At 50.9% G+C, this 8,835-nt stretch overlaps 1 protein-coding gene across 12 annotated transcripts in view; it reads right to left on the reverse strand.

Annotated features, from left to right (window-relative positions):
* KLHL25 (kelch like family member 25) overlaps nucleotides 1-8,492 on the reverse strand; it is a 66,502-nt gene extending 58,010 nt beyond the window's left edge. For 10 of the 12 annotated variants that reach the window (XR_014260391.1, XR_014260392.1, XM_082449094.1 and 7 more), the window contains exon 1: nucleotides 1,714-8,490. The gene's annotated coding sequence lies outside the window, so the exon portion shown is untranslated. Of the gene's footprint in view, nucleotides 1-1,713 lie in introns of all 12 variants that reach the window. The other 2 variants (XR_014260393.1, XM_082449090.1) reach the window with 2 other exon arrangements.
* Between the last annotated feature and the right edge of the window lie 343 nt (nucleotides 8,493-8,835).

The following is an 8,835-nucleotide window of genomic DNA, read 5'->3' on the forward strand; positions in this document are numbered from 1 at the left end:
CCTCTCTCTGCCCTGCATACATAAATCCGGCTGCAGCCTGAGCCCCGGGACGAAGGTCTCTACCATTTCTCTCTACCTTCCTTTGAGTAACCTGCATGGAGTCACTTCCTGACAAAGGGAATGGCTCAAGACGGAGATAGCTGCCGGGCACGGAAGACTGATTCCGTCATCCTCCAAAGGCATGGCTTGGGGACTCAAGGACCCGGTGTTAGAAGGACACCAAACCTGCCCCCGGTGGGGTGGACCTTGGGTCCTACTCCCCCCCAGTCCCCAAATGCAAGCCTTCACCAACACCCCGTTAGCAATCCTAACAGCACACCTTGCCTCAAAGAGCATTGGTCCCACCTGTGAAGGGGTAGACTGAGGCCCAGGGTCCCAAAGGGCCTGACCCAAGTCAGAGTCACCAGAGTCTGGCCTGTGATCAGACTGTGGGGTTCCTGCCTCCTCTCCCCCTGGCAACTTCCCTCCCTCAGTCACGCCGCCAGAACCAGATCGAAACCAAAAGGCCCAGACACCTGGCCTTCTCTGCCCTGACTCACCAGGGAGGGCCAAAGCTCAGGGAGCCTTCCCCCCGCCCAAAGCCAACCCAGCAGGACCAAGAGTGGCTGCGTTAAACCTGCGGGGGACCTGGGTCGGGCCCCACCGCTGGGTCGAGCCCCACCCCACCCCACCCCTTTTGTTAAGATCTCTATAAAGATTCCTCTGCTCAAAGATAGTGGAAATGAACTTTGGGTTCTTTGAAGCACCAGCACAAAACTGTATGGTGCCCCTGGGGGCACAGAGTCCCAACCAGAAAGCTTCTCAAGCAACCACGAGGGGGAAAAGGAGTGGGGGGCGTGCCCAAGTGCTGTGGGGTCCCGGAGCCAGGGCAAGATGGGGTGAACAGGACAGCTGGGGCCAGAGAAGGCTTGATCTGGACCTGCTAGGGTGGCGGCCACCCTGGGGGGCAGGTGGGCGGGGCTTAGGACGGGTGACCATTCCTCTGCTGCTCCACAGCTCTCTAAACAGAAAAGAGGGGCCCTGTCAGGTGGGACGTAAACGGCCGGGGCACAGGAGACTCCGGGCCGGGCTCGCGTGGACGACCTTTCCCTTGATTAAACCCCTCTGCCCGCGCTCTGCTCGAGGCAGGCAGCCATCTGGCCCTCGGCGTCAAGTGCGCGGGGACTTCGCCCGGCCCGCGGCGCAAAGCCGGGCTGCTCACATCCTCAAAGACAGACAGCCTCCTCTTTCCAGGATCGATAGTAATTTTTTAAAAAGAGAGTCTGCGGACTCAATGAATCAAGCACTCCCAGGGGAAAGAGTTGCAGCTCCCGCGCGCTACATCCATTTGCAAAACAATTCATTCTCTCGCTCAGAGCTTTCAGCAAATACCCTCGCCGGGTCCCCAGGCACTCACGAGGAGGGAGGAGCGGGGTTGGGGAGGGGACGGCTCTCTACAGACCTCCACTCCCCACCATTGTCCCCGACTCCAGCCCCCCGAGACCCCGAGGTGGCCGAGGCGGTTCCAGGGACTCGAGCACCGCTGTGCTGCTCGCGGGGCACGCGGTCCCGCGAGTCTCACTCTGCCGGGGGCTCCCACGGCGGGGCGCGCAGGACCCGGCGCTCCCGGTCCCGGCCCGGGGTGGGGGGTGGTGACAAGTGCCAAAGCCGGCGGCCGGGCGCGCGGCTAGACCGGCCCGAGGACGGCGCCCCCAGCCCAGCCCGGGTACTCACCGCTCGGGGCGTCGCCACCCGCCGCGCTCAGAGGCCCCTAGCCGCCCGCGCGAGGCTCCGCAGCCCTCACCACCGCCGCTCCCCTCCCCCGGCTCGCAAAAGCCGCTGAGCGCGCTGCTACTGCGGTACAGCAGGGGCGCCGCCAACAAACTAGTTTCTCCGGCCTTCCCGCCCCGCCTCCCGGCCCGAAGCCAATCAGAGGCGGCGCCTCTGTGACGGATGGGCAGCCGAACCCGTAGTTAAGCCCGCAAGAGGAGAAAGGGGTGGGCGCTGGGCTTCCCCGGCACCGAGAGGGGGGGCAGGGAGAGGAAAAGGACTTCGACCAGATTCTTAAAGGGGCAGGCCCCTGCCCGCCCCCGCGGCCGAAGTTTGCGAACAAAACCCGACTGTGTTCCAGAGCTTTCCGAAGGAGGGAGCTCTGTAGATTGCAAATGCGTCTTCTGTACCTGGTCTGCGGAGACACACCTTTAGTTGTGAAAGCGTTAAGGAAACCGTTTCTTTTTATTCTGAGCTCGTTTCAGTGTTCGGGATTTTCTTCAGCCACTGAACCCCATCTGTGCTTGGAATATGTATTTTTCAGGGTACTTCAGCTCTCCTACTGGTGTCATTTCTCACTAAGTTCCTTTGTAACCCGACCTTCAAATATTCATTCATTCATTCATTCATCCATTCATTAATTCACTCCACAAACATTTGCTGGATGCCTGAGCGATGGGCTAGGCTCAGAGTGGGGAAAATTATCTATAATTTCTAGTTCTTGCTTTCTGGATTTGCATCTCATTCCACCACTTCAGGTTGCTGTGTATCCAACTTCATCAGTAACGTGGCAGGTAAAAAGTCCTCATTGGATTATCTGAGGGATTAAAGGAGACAAACTCCTATGACAAAGTAAGTGTGCAACAAATGTCCTTTCTTTCCTCCCTGCCGCTGAAAATGGATAATTCAGGTAGGATACAAAAAGGATGCAAAAAGCCCTGGTAAAGTACAGAAAATGATAAGCGTTGTAAGAGCCAAGCATGGGGCGGGGAGAATTCCCAGGAAGCACAGTTCACACTGATGGGAGGTGCAAGGAAGTTTATTGGGGAGGTGATGCTATTGCACAAAAGATTTGGATGAGGTGTAGGATTTCAACTGGTGGAAACTGGGAAGGAGAGCCCATGGGTAGGAAGCTGTTTAGATTGGACAGAAGAGATTCCAGGCTTAAAAGGCTGTAAGATGACAGGGAAGACACTAGGCATTTTGGGGAGAAACAGCATGGTGTGGAGGAAAGGGTTTGAATCCCAGCTCTACCCTCAAGAGCTGTTTAGGACTGGAGGCAGAGTGCTCAGGCTCTCTGGGTGTTGGATTCTTACTGGCGAAAGGAAGATTCTGGAACCTATTTTGCAGGGTTATTGTAAAGATTAGATAAGAGCATGCATGTAATGGACCTGGTGCCTAATAAGTGCTCAATATAGATTTGTGTCTCCATTTGGCCTAGATCTGGAGATGGGTAAGACACGAAGATTCTGTTAGTCAAGAGCAGTCTTGGCCAGAGGTAAGAAGCTAGCCACGTGTGCTGCTAAGGTGCCTTCCAAGGGGAAAAGGAGGCATCAAAATAATTGGTCCATTAAAGAAATGACACAGATCACATTTGTAATTTTAGCCTCCTGCCAATTTTCTAGAGCTTGAGTATTTATATAATTGTGAGTTGGATGAAGCTCCACATACCAAATTGATTCTTAGCAAGTTCATAGCCATTGCTTATTATTCCATTGAGATTCTCTGTGAAATTATAAGTGCCAACCATCTAAAATCTGGTCCACATTATCATTTTTTCCCCTCCTCAACTCCAGGCTTAAATTAGGTACTGGAATAAATTAAAATTAAATGTAGGCAATGGAACAAAATCAGACCAAGAACACTTGTTGAGTCATTGAATTTAGATATGATTTGAAGGGAATGGAGAGGATGGAGCTTGCGTTGCCATCTGTCTCAGTTCTCGCTGTAGACCCTGGAGCACAACCACCATCATAGCCCCTACCAGCCAATGCTGTAATGACCTATGTACCTGTTAGTCCTCCCCACCACACAGGGAGTCCTGGGAGGGCACAGACCATGCCAAGCTGTGTAGGCAACTTGGTTCCTCACACAAGTTGTGCACACAGTTTTCCAAAACTATGAATAAATCTCATCTCAGTTAGAATCAGATTTTGCAACATTATGACAGAGAACCTAAAATAACTGTGAATTTTAAAAAGACAGAAGTTTGTTTCTTGCTCATGAAAAATAAATCTAAAGTTAAGTAATCTATGACTAGTTGGCATCTCCACAGTTTTAAAGAGCATGGGCTCCTGTACTTCCATTCTGCCATCCTTAATGCTTGGTTTCCTTTTGCTGATGCCTCATGATTCAAGATGGCTGCTGGAGCTCCAGCTATAACATCTATCTTTCATACAGCAGGAAGGAATAAGAGTAGAAGAGCAGATGTGTGCCTCCCAACTGTGTTAGCTCCATTGAAGCAAGCTGCAAAAGTCCCATATGATACTTCCATTTGTATCTTATGTAGACGTTTATATGAGTACATTGCCTCTCCAAACAGAGTCAGGTTTCTTTTATCAAGAAAGAGGGAAGAAATTCCTGGTGTCAACGAACAGTCTTGGCCCACACCTTTTTTTCCCCTCCTGGCATTGCCATCTGTCCAGTATTTCAGTAGTTCAGAATCTAAGGTCTTAGAAGTTCTGAGATGATGTACAGAATTCAATACATATTTGTTAATAGATGATTGAATTCTTGGTTCTCCTACCTCTCTGGATGTTCCTTTCCAGTCGCCTCTGTTGATTTCTCCTCACTTCCCAGATTTCCAAATATTGGAGTGCCTGGGAAGTGGGTACAGATAAACAAAACCTCTTCCCTCTGTACACTCAGATCTAGGTGATTTCATCCAGGCCCATGCCTTATGTTCAGATAAACATAAGACAGCTCCCATATCTGTGCTCCCACCGAACTTCTCCAGGAACTTCAGGCCCGCAGGTGCATCTGCTTACTCGACACCTCGGCTTGGATGTCTAGGGACACCTCCTCACCTTAGCGCGCTTCCATTGAGCTCCCGATGCACTACTTTGCAAAAGACATCCTGCTCCTTCAGTGGGCTTCCCTATCTCAGGAAAGGACAACTCAATCTTTTGCTCAAATAAAAAATCTTGGCACCATTCTGTTTTACCCTACCTCCAATCCGTGTCCAGTCCGAGCACTTCATACCACTTTATCTGCCACCACCAAGCTGGTCCAAACCACCATCATCTCTCCTCCCCTGGGCCATCCCAGCAGCCTCCTGAAGCATTTCCCATCTCTGCTGCCTAGAGTCCAGTCTCAAAAGCAGCCAGAGGGGGCTTTTTATAATATAATCTGACTGTGTCCATTGTCCCTGCAAAATCCTCCAGTGGCTCCCATCTCACTCAGAACGAAGGCCAAATTCTTCACATTGGCCAACAGGCTTGACCCCATCTGGCCTGGACCACCCCTCACACTTCATCTTCCACCACCCTGCCCCTCACTCACTCTGCTCCAGGCCCACTGACCCCCTTTTTTTCTTTATAAATTTATTTATTTTATTTATTTACTTTTGGCTCTGTTGGGTCTTTGTTGCTGCATGCGGGCTTCCCTGGTGGCACAGTGGTTAAGAATCTGCCTGCCAATGCAGCAGACACAGGTTCGAGCCCTGGCCCAGGAAGATCCCACATACCACAGAGCAACTAAGCTCGTGCGCCACAACTATTGAGCCTGCGCACCTAGAGCCCGTGCTCCGCAACAAGAGAAGCCCCCTTCAAACAAGCCAAGCCCACGCCCACTGCGGGGGCCTTTGCTGACTCTAGCCAGGAAGCTCTTCCCCGGATGTCCACGTGGTTCTCACCTGGCTTCCTCAAGTTTCTGCTCAGATGGTACCTTCGCTAAGGCCTCGCTGACCACCTGCTTCAAAGTAACCACATTCCCCACGCTGGCAACTCCTAGCCCTCTCTATCTCCAAAGCACTTACTTCCACCTGAAGTTATGTATATATTATATACAGAGTGAGAGAGAGCTTGACAGAGAAGCAGCCTTGACATCTGGGAGCTGGCCCTGCACGCACAGCTAGGCTTTGCTGTTCTCCCATTGAATGGAAACAATTTAGTAGAACGTCACCATCAGACAAGGTCCCTCTGTGACCACGATGTGGCAAGACAAAAACAAGATCACTCCGTTATCACGTCTGAACGCAGCAAAATATGAGCATTGTCCAAGCCACAAAATACCCAAATCTGTGTCTCCTGGGTAATAGGAGTGACTACTGTTTCTTTATTAATTACAGCTTTGACCTCCATCCGGTCTCCCTCCTTTTAGATGAGATTTACTAAGATACCCTACCATAGACTCATCACTGCTTTCTGGCAGCACCCAATCCAGGTCAAAGCCCCACTTTCTTAGGCCCTCTCCCACACCACCCAGCCAAAGCCCAAATCCTGTTCTAGGTTCTTCCTAACACCCTTGTGCTGAGGTGCCCTTGGTTCCCCTGTGGTGTGTGGGCTCCCTTGTTGCAACAAGTAATAAACCCAACTTGTTCATCTATAGGTATTCCTGGTTGACAGTACAAATACACAAATATTGGCAGTACAAACACACACACACACACACACACACACACACACACACTTTATTTGGTGTGGGAGGATCTGATTGGCTGCCTGCTCTCCCAGGATGTAAGTTCCACGAGAACAAGGCTTTGTATTCACTGCTCCATTTCCAGACCTAGAACAGTGCCTGGCTCATAGGAGGCTCTCCATACATATGTATTCAATGAATTCAGAATGAATTGCAGGTAGCTTTAGGGGCAGTATTAGCCACCATTAAGTCAGTAGTTTCTGATCTCAGTGTTGGATAAATTCAATCAAATCTTCCATTTTTGGTCAAGCTCCCCCAAAATGGAAGCCCTGGTCAGGTGGGGCCCGCCCAGGGCAAGGCTGTGGCAGGAGATGGCTTTGTCAGCTTTGGTTCCCAAGGGAGAGGCTGGGAGGCGACAACTGCCCTTCTGAGGGAGCAGCTGGGATCAAGGTCACTGGTGAGTCATCACTTCAGCTCTGGGTGCACAAAGGAGCAGGGCAGGGCTGGGGCTGGCAGGGACAGAAGCTGTGGGAGGCGGGACGGTGTCCTGCCCTCGCCTGGTGGCAGTGTGGGCACTGCATGAGGAAGAAGCTTTCCGGATTTGCTGCTCCTTCTACCCCAAGATGCTGCAGCCACTTGCCGAGCTCCATTCAGCGGTAACCATGAAGCCCCTTCCCCAAAGGCACTCTCCCCGCACTGCCAGAAATGCCACCATTAGCTCTTTGCTCGACACAGGGGGACACTCATGCTTCTGTACCAAGCAGTACATCCTGGCGGTGTGGGAAGGGCAAAGAGGGTAATGGCTTTGGTCTTGGGGCAGCGGGCATGTGCAGAGCCGTCAGGAAGGAGGTTCAGACATCCAGGGCCCAGCAGTGGCGGAGCTGGACCAAGAGGGGTGGGAATGAGCTGCAGGAAGGAAGCTAAGAGAACATCACAGAACAAATGCCTCCTTTGAGAAATGTTGCCCGGGGCCTGCCCCACTCCCTTCCTTCTCACAAACCAGAGGCAAAACACAGTATGGGACAATGGTTCATAAACAACTGTTGAAGATGCGAAACAGTGTGGAGAGTGTGTTACCTTTGGGGCCCGAATTGGGAGAAATCAGAAAGGACACTTGTCCATGCGTGGATGTAAATGAAGATGCCCTGGGAGAACGTTGGGAAAATGAGCCCAGTGGTCCCCTGTGGGTGAGGAGGGGAGGTGGGGATGATGCAGGGCAGAGACGGAGACAGTGCTGGATAGTTAGAGAGTTTGATTTCTGAGCCGTGGGAATCTATCGCTTACCCCCAAAAAAGAAAAAAAATCATTTAAAAACCAGTCAGAGGGGACTTCCCTGGTGGTGCAGTGGTTAAGAATCCGCCTGCCAATGCAGGGGACACGGGTTCCATCCCTGGTCCAGAAAGATCCCACATGCTGTGGAGCAACAAAGCCCGTGCGCCACAACTACTGAAGCCTGTACGCACTAGGACCCACATGCCGCAACTACTGAGCCCACGTGCTGCAACTACTGAAGCCTGTGCTCCTAGAGCCCGTGCTCTGCCACAGGAGAAGCCACCACAGTGAGAACCCCGTGCATCACAACAAAGAGTAGCCCCTACTTGCCACAACTAGACAAGGCCGGAGTGCAGCAACGAAGACCCAACACAGCCAAAAAACAAAAACAAAACCAGTCAGAAGCTTCAAAATGAAATAAAGCCCTGTATTTCTATGCACAGATTAGGATGGGAGAAGAGGGAGGATAATAAAGATTCGTACTCTAGGTATATGGTCTGGAATTTTAGAAAAATATATTCAGGTTTTCTTTGTATAATAAAAAATCATGTTTAACGGAAAGGCAGGAAGAAAAGAAGGGAGGGAGGGACAGAGGGAAGAAAAAAGGGCATTTGGAGACAGCATAACCACCTGGGTTTGTATCCTGGCTCTGCCACTTACCGTGTGATCATGAGCGGGATATTTTGCCTCATCTGAGCCTCAGTTTCTTTATCAGTAAAGTGGGGATACTGCTACCGCTACTGCTACTACTGGTACTACTACTGCTGCTGCTACTATTACTACTGCTACTACTGGTACTGCTACTACTACTGCTACTATTACTACTGCTACTACTACTGCTGCTGCTACTACTGCTACTACTACTGCTGCTGCTACTACTACTACTACTACTGCTACTATTACTACTGCTTCTGCTACTACTGGTACTGCTACTACTACTGCTACTGTTACTACTGCTGCTGCTACTACTACTACTGCTACTATTACTACTGCTACTGCTACTACTGGTACTGCTACTACTACTGCTACTATTACTACTGCTACTACTACTACTGCTACTATTACTACTGCTACTGTTACTACTGGTACTGCTACTACTACCGCTACTATTACTACTGCTACTACTACTGCTGCTGCTGCTACTACTGCTACTGTTACTACTACTACTGCTACTATTACTACTGCTACTGTTACTACTGGTACTGCTACTACTACTGCTACTATTACTACTGCTAC

The sequence above is a fragment of the Balaenoptera physalus genome (genome assembly GCF_965194825.1).
Source record: "Balaenoptera physalus genome assembly, chromosome: 2".
NCBI classification, from domain to species: domain Eukaryota; kingdom Metazoa; phylum Chordata; class Mammalia; order Artiodactyla; family Balaenopteridae; genus Balaenoptera; species Balaenoptera physalus.